At 39.6% G+C, this 13,196-nt stretch overlaps 1 protein-coding gene across 1 annotated transcript in view; it reads left to right on the forward strand.

Moving 5' to 3' along the window:
• Nucleotides 1-9,261: 9,261 nt before the first annotated feature.
• Nucleotides 9,262-13,196, forward strand: part of EPCIP (exosomal polycystin 1 interacting protein) — a 65,420-nt gene continuing 61,485 nt past the window's right edge. Inside the window, exon 1 of the mRNA XM_075198226.1 lies at nucleotides 9,262-9,396. The gene's annotated coding sequence lies outside the window, so the exon portion shown is untranslated. The remainder of the gene's footprint in view (nucleotides 9,397-13,196) is intronic.

A 13,196-nucleotide genomic window follows, 5' to 3' on the forward strand; every position in this document is an offset into this window, starting at 1 on the left:
TGTTATGGACTATTTATCATGGAATATTGCTTGTTTGTCTCACGCTAGTGCCTAGTAATTGCTGTATTTGTTGTATAGTATTGACTATATCAGGCCACCTGGGGATACATTACCCTTATTTACACAAACCGCTGTGTTCTCGCAATAGAAAAGACAATTTGTTTAACAGCGGGGAGGAATACAAATCAAATTATCTAGAAATCACTGCTTAAAACTGGATATACTATGTAAAGAAAAGTTTATATTTTTATTAAACAGCTTAACTTTTTCTCCCCAAAAAATGTTGAGGGAGGAATAAAAAGGACGTTCCAACTATAGTACAACTGTGTACAATGTATATGAATAATTAGTATATTATAATAAGAAACACAATAGTCAACTTAAGCACCCAGTTGTCTAGTCTGTAAATTAGACTAACCCACGGATCTTAATTGTCAATATTATCTTATATTATTATATCAATATTAATATCTCTTATATTACTCTGTTTACAATTCAATTAAATTGACAATGTGTTTGTATATATATTTAATATTTTTGGAGAAGGTGTTATTGCTCTACGGTTATGTTTTGTTTAGCATTTTTATCCATCTTTTTATCTAGTCATTCTATATATTCTTATATTTATTATATATTAATTATCTCGATACATTGTACACACTGGAACATTCTTTTCCCTCCTCCCTCGAGTTGCAGCTTTATCTGTTCCCTTTATTCCCTGCCTTTTCCCAGAGGTTTAACATTACAATTTCACTTTATCTCTTTACTGGAATAAAACAAAATATCATCATCATCAGTCATTTATATAGCGCCACTAATTCCGCAGCGCTGTACAGAGAACTCATTCACATCAGTACCTGCCCCATTGGAGCTTACAGTCTAAATTCTCTAGCACACACACACAGACAGAGAGAGAGAGAGACTAGGGTCAATTTTAGATAACAGACAATTAACCTACCAGTATGTTTTTGGAGTGTGGGAGGAAACCAGAGCACCCGGAGGAAACCCACGAAAACACAGGGAGAAAATACAAACTCCACACAGATAAGGCCATGGTCGGGAATCGAACTCATGAACCCAGTGCTGTGAGGCAGAAGTGCTAACCACTGAGCCACCGTGCTGCACAAATATAAAATCTAAGTTAAATATACAGTTAGTATTTACAAACAAACATATGTTGCTGCCGTTGAATGTCTGCTGTTGTTCCCGCTGCTGTAAGCCATCCCTGTACTTGAGTCCTTCGCTGTCCCTTTCTTATTAACATGTTGTAAATAACTGAGGTCAACGTTTATGTCTCTCTAATCATACACATTCCACGGGATAAATAGTGGGCCTTCCAGGGGATCTTTATACAGGAGGTGGCAGTGGGTGGTAGACACGATTCAGCCAATGATATAAAAACATTCAAAAACAAAACAAGTGAGGTCCCCTGCACTGCCGTAATCAGCAGAAAAACTGCTTAAAGGGGGGTTTTAATGGGGTGGAGGGACTTTGAAGGGACGTTTTCATTCTTCCCACCATGCACATTTTCCATTTGGACAAACAATGCCACAAAATGGGCCACGGATTGATTTTGCTGGGGCAGTTCCAAAAACCGTCCAGCTATAAATTAATGAACTTTTATTCAATCCACGTAACGGATAATATCAGTCCATTTATATACATGAAGGGGTAGATTTATAAATTTATCAAATTTAAAAAGGAAAAGTGGAGGTGTTGCCCATAGCAACCAATCAGGTTCTAACCAATCAGATTATAGCTATCATTTAATAGACTGTACTAGATAAATGATAACGAGAATCTGATTGGTTGCTATGGGCAACATCTCCACTTTTACTTTTTAGAACGTTTAATAACTTCACCCCTATGAACGTTCTCAGCTTTGTGACACCCCTAAGCGCCAATGGATGGTTTGCACTATAAAGCTGTCCGCGTAGTCCCCTATACCATCATTCACATGTGTTTTACGTTTTCAGTATCGCCAAATACTGCAATTCTGAACCAATTCCAATCTAGGTAAATGCAGTAAAAACATTAGTGGGAAAACTGAGAAAGGAGCATTTTGTATCTGGTGAAATGAGTTGTGTTGGGGGGTGAGTGCATCATCACAAGCAAATATGAAAACTTGCTATTTGTCCTTATAGATCGCTATAGCAACACGGCCACATGGCAAAATGGAGCCTTTCACATTTCTCCCAGAATGCTTTTTTTACATTATGGCAATTCCCTGTCCGTAGAAAGAGAGAGAAAAGAGGAATTACTGATCATTTTATTATTACTTAATGAAAAAAAAAATTTCCACTCTCTATTCCTTTAACACAAGGGTCTGTTCCAAACTTAGACTTTTAGTAAGGGTAGAAAAAAAAACCACTTTGTTCATTTAAACCGCAAGCTAAGAATAATTGGCAGTGACATGATTGGTCCCAATTGGTACACGGCAGGTCTAAAGACGGCAGACTGAGGTCCCGGAAGACTTGCGCTCGACTTAAATTGCTGTTTACCATGGAAAGAGGATCTTCTGTTTCAAATGTGGCATAGAAGCTGCCATTAGCAGTCCTTGTGTATGGCTTGTTTATCTCTTTTACCAGACACTATTAAGTGTATTTCAAATATAGGTCTCATAAGGGCTTCTGTCTCTACTGACAAAGTAAAAGGCAAATGATCCATACAATAATATTTGTCAATAACATTTTATAATACCTGGGATCGTTTTCATTTCTAACAAATACACTGGAAAAATAACATTGTATGCAGATTTTGCAGATGTATATTATGCATTCAAATACATGGCAGCCTGATGTCACTTCAGTGTGATAATATATTGCTTCTGCTTTGCCCATTTATTTTTCAATTGTGATACTCGGATCTGAGTTACTTAAGTGATGTAAAAAATACATTAAATTCCAATTGAGTAATTCAGCCCCGGTTATTTGTAAGTAAGTGGGAAAAGCAGAAGCGGACATGCACTGAAGTAATCTGAACAAACCTAACAAAGCTTAACAGAGAATGGTCAACAAAATATGTCTTTATGTCTTTTTTTTGTCTAAATGTTGTGGACATTTAAACAAAATCCTGCAAGTCCCTGATCACCTGTCCAATCAGGTGTGGGGAAAGAACAGGGGTGACCTAAATTTTGTTTTCTTCAAACCTGTCTGGACAGAATGGAGGCAGACTCTAATCCGCTGAGTTTGCAGAAATTATAGGCTTCAGTGTATCCAACTCACCCAAGTACCAACAGTAAAGCTGGGTACACACTGATGCAAAGATCGTGCAGTTCACATGATTCATGACCGTTTGGTCAGATATTGCAAGACTGTGTACGCTCTCACCATAATTTTTTATCATACCAGAACACGTGACATCTGTTGATTTGGTTTTATAAACTTTCTAAAAATCACGATTAACCATGGAACGAAGTCGGGCAAATGTGGAAGTGTGTACGCACTCATAACCGACAGCACAGGCAGATATCTGTAGAGTTTGTCACCATCTTTTCAGCAGATGGTTATGAAAGATGAAGAGCACAGATCTGAAGATAAATCGCGTAGGTGTGTACACATGACTCATCGGGACTTTCGTTTGTGAAATCATTACAGGAATCGCATCCAAAGTAAGATTTCATAGGTGTGTACCCAGATTAACAAGCAGCTGTAACAGTAAAAAGATGAGCATAAAAACACATGCATAATATAATAATCAGTGGTGGAATTAGGATGATATACGGTTGTATGCCATACCGCCACTTCTCCTACTGCCTTCATTGTAACTCTATAAAATTCCATTCACTTACATTCCCCATACCGTCACTTCTAAATGTCCACTTCAACCACTGATACAAACTACAGTGTTTTTAGTTGAAGGCTAGTTTACCCTCCTTCAAAGCATCATTTCTCCACGCCTGGTGCTTTTTCAGGCACTTTTCATTTAATTTCTACATATTGTTGTTTTGTGTTTGTGAAGGTTACATACTATATGTCGGACCATGGAGTTTTTATGTGCTCCCTTTTACTGAGATGAAACAAGTACTGCTGCTGTATTCAAAATAAAAAAAAAATACATACAATATACAATACAAAGTGCATGTACCTGTTAATGAATGTATATGGGGTTATATTATCCCTGGTTGTAGTGGGAGGATGTTTGCAGCGTGTGGAAAGATAAGGATAATGTAGGCAGTTGTTAATACAAAATATATAAAGTGCAACGTTGCAGTCGGTACAGTACAGCAAAATGACATAAGGTAAAATCTTCACTGGATGTAAAATAAAAAAAATGATAGATAAAATATGAAGAATCGGGCTAGAAAAAGTACACACAGTAAAATATAGGGAGAGAGAAAAAGGGTCGGACCGTGGAAAATGAGGCAGGGTCCATGGTGTGGGTGAAACAGAGACCTGCAAAATACTATTAACACACATTGCTCTTCTTTTTAGGAAGTGTCTTGAGTTTTGCAATTTGCAGAGGACAAAATGCCTTATAATCATGTACAAAAGTGTATAGCAAAATAAATATCAAATTTAAAATTATCTATGTTTATGAATTTAATTTTTATTACTTAAAAAAAATAAAATAGGGATATGAACTTTTCCTGTAAAGGGAGTTTTGACAAACAACTGAGAAAACTGTATTTGGTTTTACTCTTTTAACTGTTTATTATTATTATTATTATTATTATTATTATTATTATTATTATTTTATTTACTTATTCCTTTTAGTTTATTATTTATTTCCTCTGTATGTTGTTGTTTTCTATTAAGAGGCTGCTGTGCTTCAACAGGTTCTTCACAGGGAACAACAGCCAACAGCGACCCCATGTGCAATAAGCAGGTACTGCAACTTATTAACAAGACTATGAAAAGGCATTTAATAAGCTCTGAGCCATGCCTATAACATGTGGTCAGCATTGCTGTCTGACACTGCTGGGGTCATGAATATGATTCCAACCAGAGCTCTATCTGTGTGGAGTTTCTATGTAAGCTCCACCGGGACAGGGACTGATGTCAATAATTACATATTCTCTCTACAGTGCTGCGTAATATGATTGGTGCTATATAAACAATAGAATAGTGAATAAATAGGATTATGTTTTAAAAACAAACTGAAATACAGCCACATTTCATTGGCGAGTAAAATATAGATCACATCAACTCTCCATAACATATGTTCAAATTATTTTAAGAATTTTCCTTTTACCAATAAATCTTGTAAGACATCCAGTCTGTTGTTGTGAGACATGCGCTTTAAGTGGAAATCACTAGATTAACGCATCTTCCAAATACAAGATCCTACCTTCAGTTCCCTCAGCATGAAAAGCTTTACTTTATATGTCAATCTTTTATTTTGCAGAAATTTCAAGTGAAACTGCAAACAGAGGAAAGAATCTTTATCAAACTTATTTCTGCCTTTTCTTCCCAATTGCAATCACTCATTCGACATTAAATAAGTGAAATTAATATGTTTCATTACCTTCAGTCATTTAATGAATTATAGTTGGAAAAACGTTAGCTGATCGTTGGCCACAATTGAATAGAAACTAGTTGGAAGGTATACAATGCACCCACCAGATTATTGCAATTTTATTTTAAATTCACAATGTTAAAAAAATATTAGCTAATGAATACAGAATACAGAGAATTACATCCAGTATTTTTAAGCTGGTCACCCTTGGGTTGATCCTGTAACTCTACCAGAGTACTGGGCAACAGGCTCACACTTCTATTTAGCTACACACACGTCACATTATAAGAGATCCAACCGTTTGCCGTTCAGGTTGGATCCCTTCTGTAATACGCTAGGACCTATAAGCGCGATTGGACGATCAGCACACACATGAGTAATAGTGGTCATAACTATGATCTAATGCAATTAAATTAGATATTTGATAGTTGTTGGGCAGCAGAAAATGTTGTTGCTCGTTGTTAGGCAGAAATTTCCAGGGGCAAATAACTAGGGGACTACCTGGAAATCAGTTACTTTTAGGAACTAGACAACCTGGATCTGGAGAATGTTATGCATGTTGTGGTTAGATAAAATTTGCTGTAAACATCCTAAAAAGTAAAAATACTAAAACTTTTTTTTGAAGGGGGTTTCTATGTGGCATTTGTTAACACTCTATATAAAAAACAGACAAGCGGTTTAAAACATAACATGAAGACAGACAGTTAGATGCGTCCGGATCAACATACCCTATAAAATAGGGTATGTCGTTTTAGACGGAAGTTACATCCAGTTCTGCATTTGAGGCTGTTTGTGCAGTTCCAGGTGGTCTGGTGAACATTTCTGACTCTAAAGTCATACTTGCCAACTCTCCCTGACTGTCAGGGAGACTCCCTGAAATATGGGTGATCTCTCACTCCCTGAAGAGTCTGGCATTCTCCCTGATGCTGAGCCAGTATAAAACGTGGTTGGCTTCGCCATCTGTGGCATGATGACACAGTTCAGAAATTGTGTCCTATGTCCATGTATTGATGCCTATGGAGGTGGCCATGTTCATGGAGACCAATATTTAATCAAAGACTGAGGGGTAAATGTATTAACCTCCGGTTTCTTCAACTCCCGCGAGTTCGGTGTCTCCGGCGCTTAAATTCCCTTTACAAGGCAGCGCGGCTTTAAATTTAAGTGCCGAAGACGCCGAACTCGCGGGAGTTGAAGAAACCGTAGGTTAATACATTTACCCCTGACAGGTAAGACAACTTGACTTCAGTAATGGAGACAGAAATGTAAAAGACACTTCAGTCTCTAGAGATTCATTAGCTGCTTTTCTTTAATGCATAGTTGCCTACTCTCCCGGAATGTCCAGGAGACTCCCGCATTTCTGGGAGACCTCCCGGTCCTCGCCCCCACAATAGATAAGTGGCAAGGGGTGTGGCTTAATGACGCAAATATCGAATCATCTTAGCCAAAATGATGCGATTTGTCAGGCCACACCCCCACACGCCCACCTCCCCCGGGATCTCCCTGAAGCCAACGAGGAAAAGTTGGCAAGTATGTCTAAAGCTGGCACAGAACAAAGAAGTCACGCCAATGTGGACAAGTCTGATATTTATAGGAACTGAGAAAGGGTTTTTTTCATATACATAGGGAATGGGATGAGTAGTTAGACAGAGTTTCAGTGGAGGGCTGCTTGTCTGCTATGCCTGTACTGCTGATTTAATGCTGATGTGATATCAGACGGTCAATGTATCCTAATAAAAGGGATTACACCTGACTCTTGCATCCTATACTTTCCTATGCTTTCAGAGATGTTTAATACAATACAGGGGGTTAAGTCGACAGTGATACAACTGCACCAAGGTCACTGTAGGGGAGAAGTGGGTAGGGATAGAGGGATACTGGTAAGAGGGGCACATATATAACTGCATCTAGCACATAGCACACTTTCAGTTATTAATGGAGCATTCAATCCCAACCCATCATTGCACCGGACATCAGGCAAGTTTTACATCACAGGAATCCATATAGATGTCAGCTCACAAAAGGGTCACACTCAGGTGCGAACATAGACATGCAGCTTTGCACTGTCCAATTAACTTATTCATTAAATAAAGTAACACTTAACGAGCAAAGACTTGTTTTCAATAAGTTTTTGTAGGGGGGAGACAAAAAAATCCAATTTTCTAAGTAAACAGCACCACCTTCTGGTGAGATGGATGGTTGCAGGTGATAAAGCAGAATGGTAGCTCTCTATAAACACAGCAAAACAGTATAAATCCAAATGAATAACAGTAAATCACATAAATAGATGAGGTGCTTTTCTGATTAACAGTAATAGAAAACAAAAACACAAAAATAACAGTATGGTAATAATTACAGAAACTATAGGTAGCAGCAAGTGGAATATACTAATTTTTAGTAACTAATTTAATGTTATAGTGAAACACTGAGAGCTCCATTTAATGTCTTGGCAAAGTAGGCATAAGGCCAGGACAGCAGTGTTTAGGAGCAGCATATAAATGGTTTTATGTTCATTTTATGAACTTCTTTCATCTCTAGTTCTACTTTTTATATATTTTGTTACTTGTGTTTACTTACTACCTTTTTGCAATAAAAATAATGGGGGAATATTTTACAGAGTGACATCTGTATGTAAAGTGAACAATTACTAAATTAGGTCATTGAACCTATAAAGCCTAAAGGTACGTTCCCACCGGGATTTGAATGGCGTATTTCACATAAAAGGATCGGACACAAGAGGTCATTGTTACTGATACCATTTTACTTGCATTCCATTGTGGTAACATTTTTTCGAATGCCAATTGTCACATTTCCATGTGTTTGCCATGTTTTTGGGAATCATCACTTAAATGCAATTAAAATGCATATAAAATGCATTTCAAATACCAGTAAGCATGTAACTTAAGACAGATTGGACACTATACATTACCCCTGTAATATTTTCTGGTCTGAAATTATCTTTGTGCTGTAGAGACCCCAGCCATACTACCTTGATGAGACAAAGCCGATTGTGTAAGTCCGGGTACACACTATAGCTTTATCACTCGATTATCGGGCCAATCACATGATAAATGACCATTACTGTGTACGCTCCCACAATCGTGCATGGGCAGCACGGTGGCTCAGTGGTTAGCACTTCTGCCTCACAGCACTGGGGTCGGGAGTTCCATTCCCGACCATTTCCTTATCTGTGTGAAGTTTGTATGTTCTCCCTGTGTTTGCGTGGGTTTCCTCCGGGTGCTCCGGTTTCCTCCCACACTCCAAAAACATACTGGTAGGTTAATTGGCTGCTATCAAAATTGACCCTAGTTTCTCTCTCTCTGTCTGTGTGTGTGTATATTAGGGAATTTAGAATGTAAGCTCCAATGGGGGCAAGGACTGATGTGAATGAGTTCTCTGTACAGCGCTGCGGAATCAGTGGCGCTATATCAATAAATGGTGATGATGATGATTGTACCAAAGCACATCGTATGGTTTCATTTGATTTTATAAACGGATTAAAAATCTCTATAAACGATGGAACGATGTCGGACAAATTCTGCAGTGTGTGTTTACAGAGTCACAATCTTCTCAGCCAAAGGTTATGACAGACAGGGCCAGATTAAGGGCAACCTGGGCCTGGGCCTGAAAATTATAAAGGGCCTATTGTGATAAGGGCCGTCCCACTGGAGGTGTGGTCAGTGATGTGTGGGCGTGGCCAGTGATGTGTGGGCGTGGCCAGCACCATGGAGAGCATAGCTTGCACTTCCCTCCAACCACTTACATCTCTCTCCCATCCTTACTTATATAAAGGGTGCACCACTAACTGGATCACACAGCATGTATGTAAAGTGAAGAGTGGAAATACGTCCCAGCTGTCCCTCACGCCGTGTCAAGCTCTTGGCTGATCAGGATAGTCCCCTAAAATCAGGACTATCCTGAAGGAATCGGGACAGTTGAGAGGTAAGAGTATGTTATTTTATTGACCATTGAAGAACAATACAAACAATGGTTGATTATTTCTATTTATAAAGTGTTTAACAGAAACATGCATGAAAAATGCTAATTTTCAGGTTTTTAATACTGAACAAAGTTATTTAAATAAATAAAACTTGACTCTATGTATAAATATATAAATACACTGTCTATATCTTTATTGATCCTCTATAGGTACTTACAATAGACAGTGTAGGTGCCCTCCCCAAAAAAATATTTTATTTTATTTTTTTTGTACTCCTGGCTGACCTGGGCCTATTTCTGTGGAGAGGCCTGGGGCTGCGGCCCCATCAGGCCCATTGTTAATCTGGCCCTGATGCAGATGAAGAGCACAGATCTGAAGGTAAAACGTGTATAGTGTGTACACAGGGACCAGCATGCTGATCGGGACTTTCAATAGTGTGTAGCCAGCCTTACTCCAGAATACAGTACAGATCATACATCGAATGAACTGTAGAATTTTCTTTACTATTAACTCTGTAACTGTGTGTGTTAAGGAGATACTGTTTTAAGTAATCATTATTTAATATTTATTAAGTATTATTCATTTCAAATACAATGTGTGCTTTATAGAGCCCAGTATCTTGAGGAAAACAAGGGCACTGCCATGCCTAAGTCATTTACTAATGTTTTATTTAGGTGTAACACTAGCACAAGACCATACCAACCAATCAGACCGTCGCTTTCATGGTCATACTTGAATTAGACAAAAGGTAATTTCTGATTGGTTGCTTGCGGTTCAGAGCAAATATTTAACATGACTGTAATGAGTGAGCCCTTTAATGCTGCAATACCACCTAAATGCAGCCATTTTTCCTAGGGTCTTTACCGGTCCTGTTATACACAACCACCAAATCAATTTAGTTTGCACCTCCTGGTTTCTGGTCAGGACTGTAAGAGGAACCCCAGGGAAAATGTTTGCAGCCCACCCCTGGCCCTCTGGCTAGGTGGAGGGGCTGTTAGTATAATCTTCTCTGTAGGAGGTAGTACAGCTATAAAAGCAAATGCTTAGTAAAGCGAATCTTGTATAATAACATTTTCTAACAGTTCAGCCATTTGGGTGCAGTGTTCCATTGAGGTCTATGGATAATAATTAATTTTAATCTTGTGTCCATGGAAAGATTACAGGAAGGCGAACACAGCGTCAACCAATCATTTTGAAAAAGAATCATGTCTACATTCACTAAGACATCGGTTCCCAAACTTTTTCAGTTCGAGGCACCCTTAGGGTCTCCATAATTTTTTTAAGGCACCCCTCCAAAATAATTACAGAGCAGTCCCATTTTATAAGTAGTTGGGTCAAAATAACATAATAAGTATTTAGGCCAGGACAAAAATACTTATGAAGTCATTTGCAAAAATAATATACATAAATCCTAGGGAAAATATTTTTTTATATAATTTTTCAAATATATTTCTGTCAAAGAACAATTTACAGCTATCATTAAGAGGAATAAGATCAAACTAAATAAAAAATAAGATCAAACTAAATAAAACAATATGTACAAAAATCATCACACTGTGCCCCTTCATGCTCACACTGCCCATTCGTGCTCACATTGTCCCTTCATACTCACACTGTCCCTTCATGCTCACACTGTGCCCATTCATGCTCACACTGTCCCTTCATGCTCACACTGTGCCCATTCATACTCACATTGTCCCTTCATGCTCACACTGTGCCCATTCATGCTCACACTGTCCCTTCATGCTCACACTGTGCCCATTCATACTCACATTGTCCCTTCATGCGCACACTGTGCCCCTTCATGCTCACACTGTGCCCATTCATGCTCACATTGTCCCTTCATGCTCACATTGTCCCTTCATGCTCACACTGTCCCTTCATGTTCACACTGTGCCCCTTCATGGTCACACTGTGCCCATTCATGCTCACACTGTCCCTTCATGCTCACACTGTGCCCCTTCACCATTACACTGTCCCCCTTCATGCTCACACTGTGCCCCGTCACCATTACACTGTGCCCCTTCATGATCACACTGTGCCCCTCCATGCTCAGACTGTGCCCCTTCACTATTACACCGTGCCCCTTCATGCTCACACTGTGCCCCTTCAAGCTCACACTGTGCCCCTTCAAGCTCACACTGTGCCCATTCATGCTCACACTGTGCCCATTCATACTCACACTATCCCTTCATGCTCACACTGTGCCCCTTCAGGCTCACACTGTGCCCCTTCAGGCTCACACTGTGCCCCTTCATGCTCACACTGTACCCCTTCATGCTCACAGTGCCCCATCATGCACACACTGCCCCTTCACCATTACACTGTGCCCCTTCATGATCACACACTGCCCCTTCACCATTACACTGTGCCCCTTCATGCTCACAGTGCCCCATCATGCACACACTGCCCCTTCACCATTACACTGTGCCCCTTCATGATCACACTGTGCCCCTTCATGATTACACTGCGCCGTCCTTCTTTCTTTTCCCCGCCATTGCTGTTTCCTATCACTATTTCCTCTCTGTTCCTTTACTTACCTTACTTGGCCTTCTTTATTCTTTTTCTTCTGTCTCTTTCTTCCTGCTCCTCTCTGCGTGGCTCCTCACTGAATATGTCGGGCGTGATGATAATAGCCATTAGGTCTTATGCCGAGCCATTTTACATTTTATTTCTGGTGAGACATTAACAGGTCCGACACAAGATGCAGACTCCCAGGTTTAACCAGTCCTGTGTTGATTAGCCCTAGGGCTATTCCGACACCCCTGGAGCGGTTTCTAAGTTAAATATAGGTTTTATTAACCATTTGTCCATGGTGCACTACAGTCCCGCAATCTCCAGACCGCCATTAACTATTTTGGTTAGTACTACATACACCAGCATACCCGCGGCTGTCGGGGCTTGCTGGCACTTGGTGAACTCCAATTGCCAACATGCCCTGGCACCCAGGGCCTACTAGGACATGAAATGTACCAAAGAAAAATGTCAATAATACACACACAGTTTTTAAAATACATTTATTTGAAATAAAAACACCCCTATAATGCCCTCTTTTATCCTCTTTGTTTCTCACCTATATCCAGGTAGGCATCGCTGGCATCTCCTTGTATAGATCCACGTCTTGGCAAAAATGTGCAGTTATATTTATAACTGGGCGATTTCCCATATTCTGAATTCAGGTCGGCATAAACTAATGCTGGTATTGGTGAATTTGGGGGACCCCACACTGTCCTAGAACTAGCCTAGCCTGGCAGCACTAGGGCTGGTTATATTTTTTGGGGTATGCTGTTTTTTTTATTATTATTATATATTTATGTTTATTTTTTTTACACACCACAGAGCGCTGATGGCCATGATCATTCATCAGCACGGACCTTGGATGAGGGGAAAGAGGTGTGTTTGCAGCAATTTCCCCTTCAGCGTAGTAAGTAAGGAGCGTTACATTACTGGACTATTCCTACGCCCCTTCCTGCCTCCATTCTCCTCTCTATGAGTAAAGAGGCGTAAAGAGGAGCTACGTCTCAGCCCGAGATGTAAATATTTACACTGCGCATGCGTAGTTAGATAAAAATTTGGCTTACAATTCGGGATTCTAGGTTTCCCTTAATGTTCAGATTGCTGTGTGTGTGGCCAACTTAATTGAGCCCTCTATGTACTATTACGGGCCATTTATAAACAATAAAAAAAATTGGGGCCCGCATTGCTATTTTAAATATGAGCGTGCACCTAATTGTCTGCCAGGGGCATTTCAAGGTCCACACCCACTTGCCAGCCTTTGGAATTTGTCCCATAAAGGGGGAAT

This window comes from Mixophyes fleayi, chromosome 2, assembly GCF_038048845.1.
Source record: "Mixophyes fleayi isolate aMixFle1 chromosome 2, aMixFle1.hap1, whole genome shotgun sequence".
Lineage (NCBI taxonomy): Eukaryota > Metazoa > Chordata > Amphibia > Anura > Limnodynastidae > Mixophyes > Mixophyes fleayi.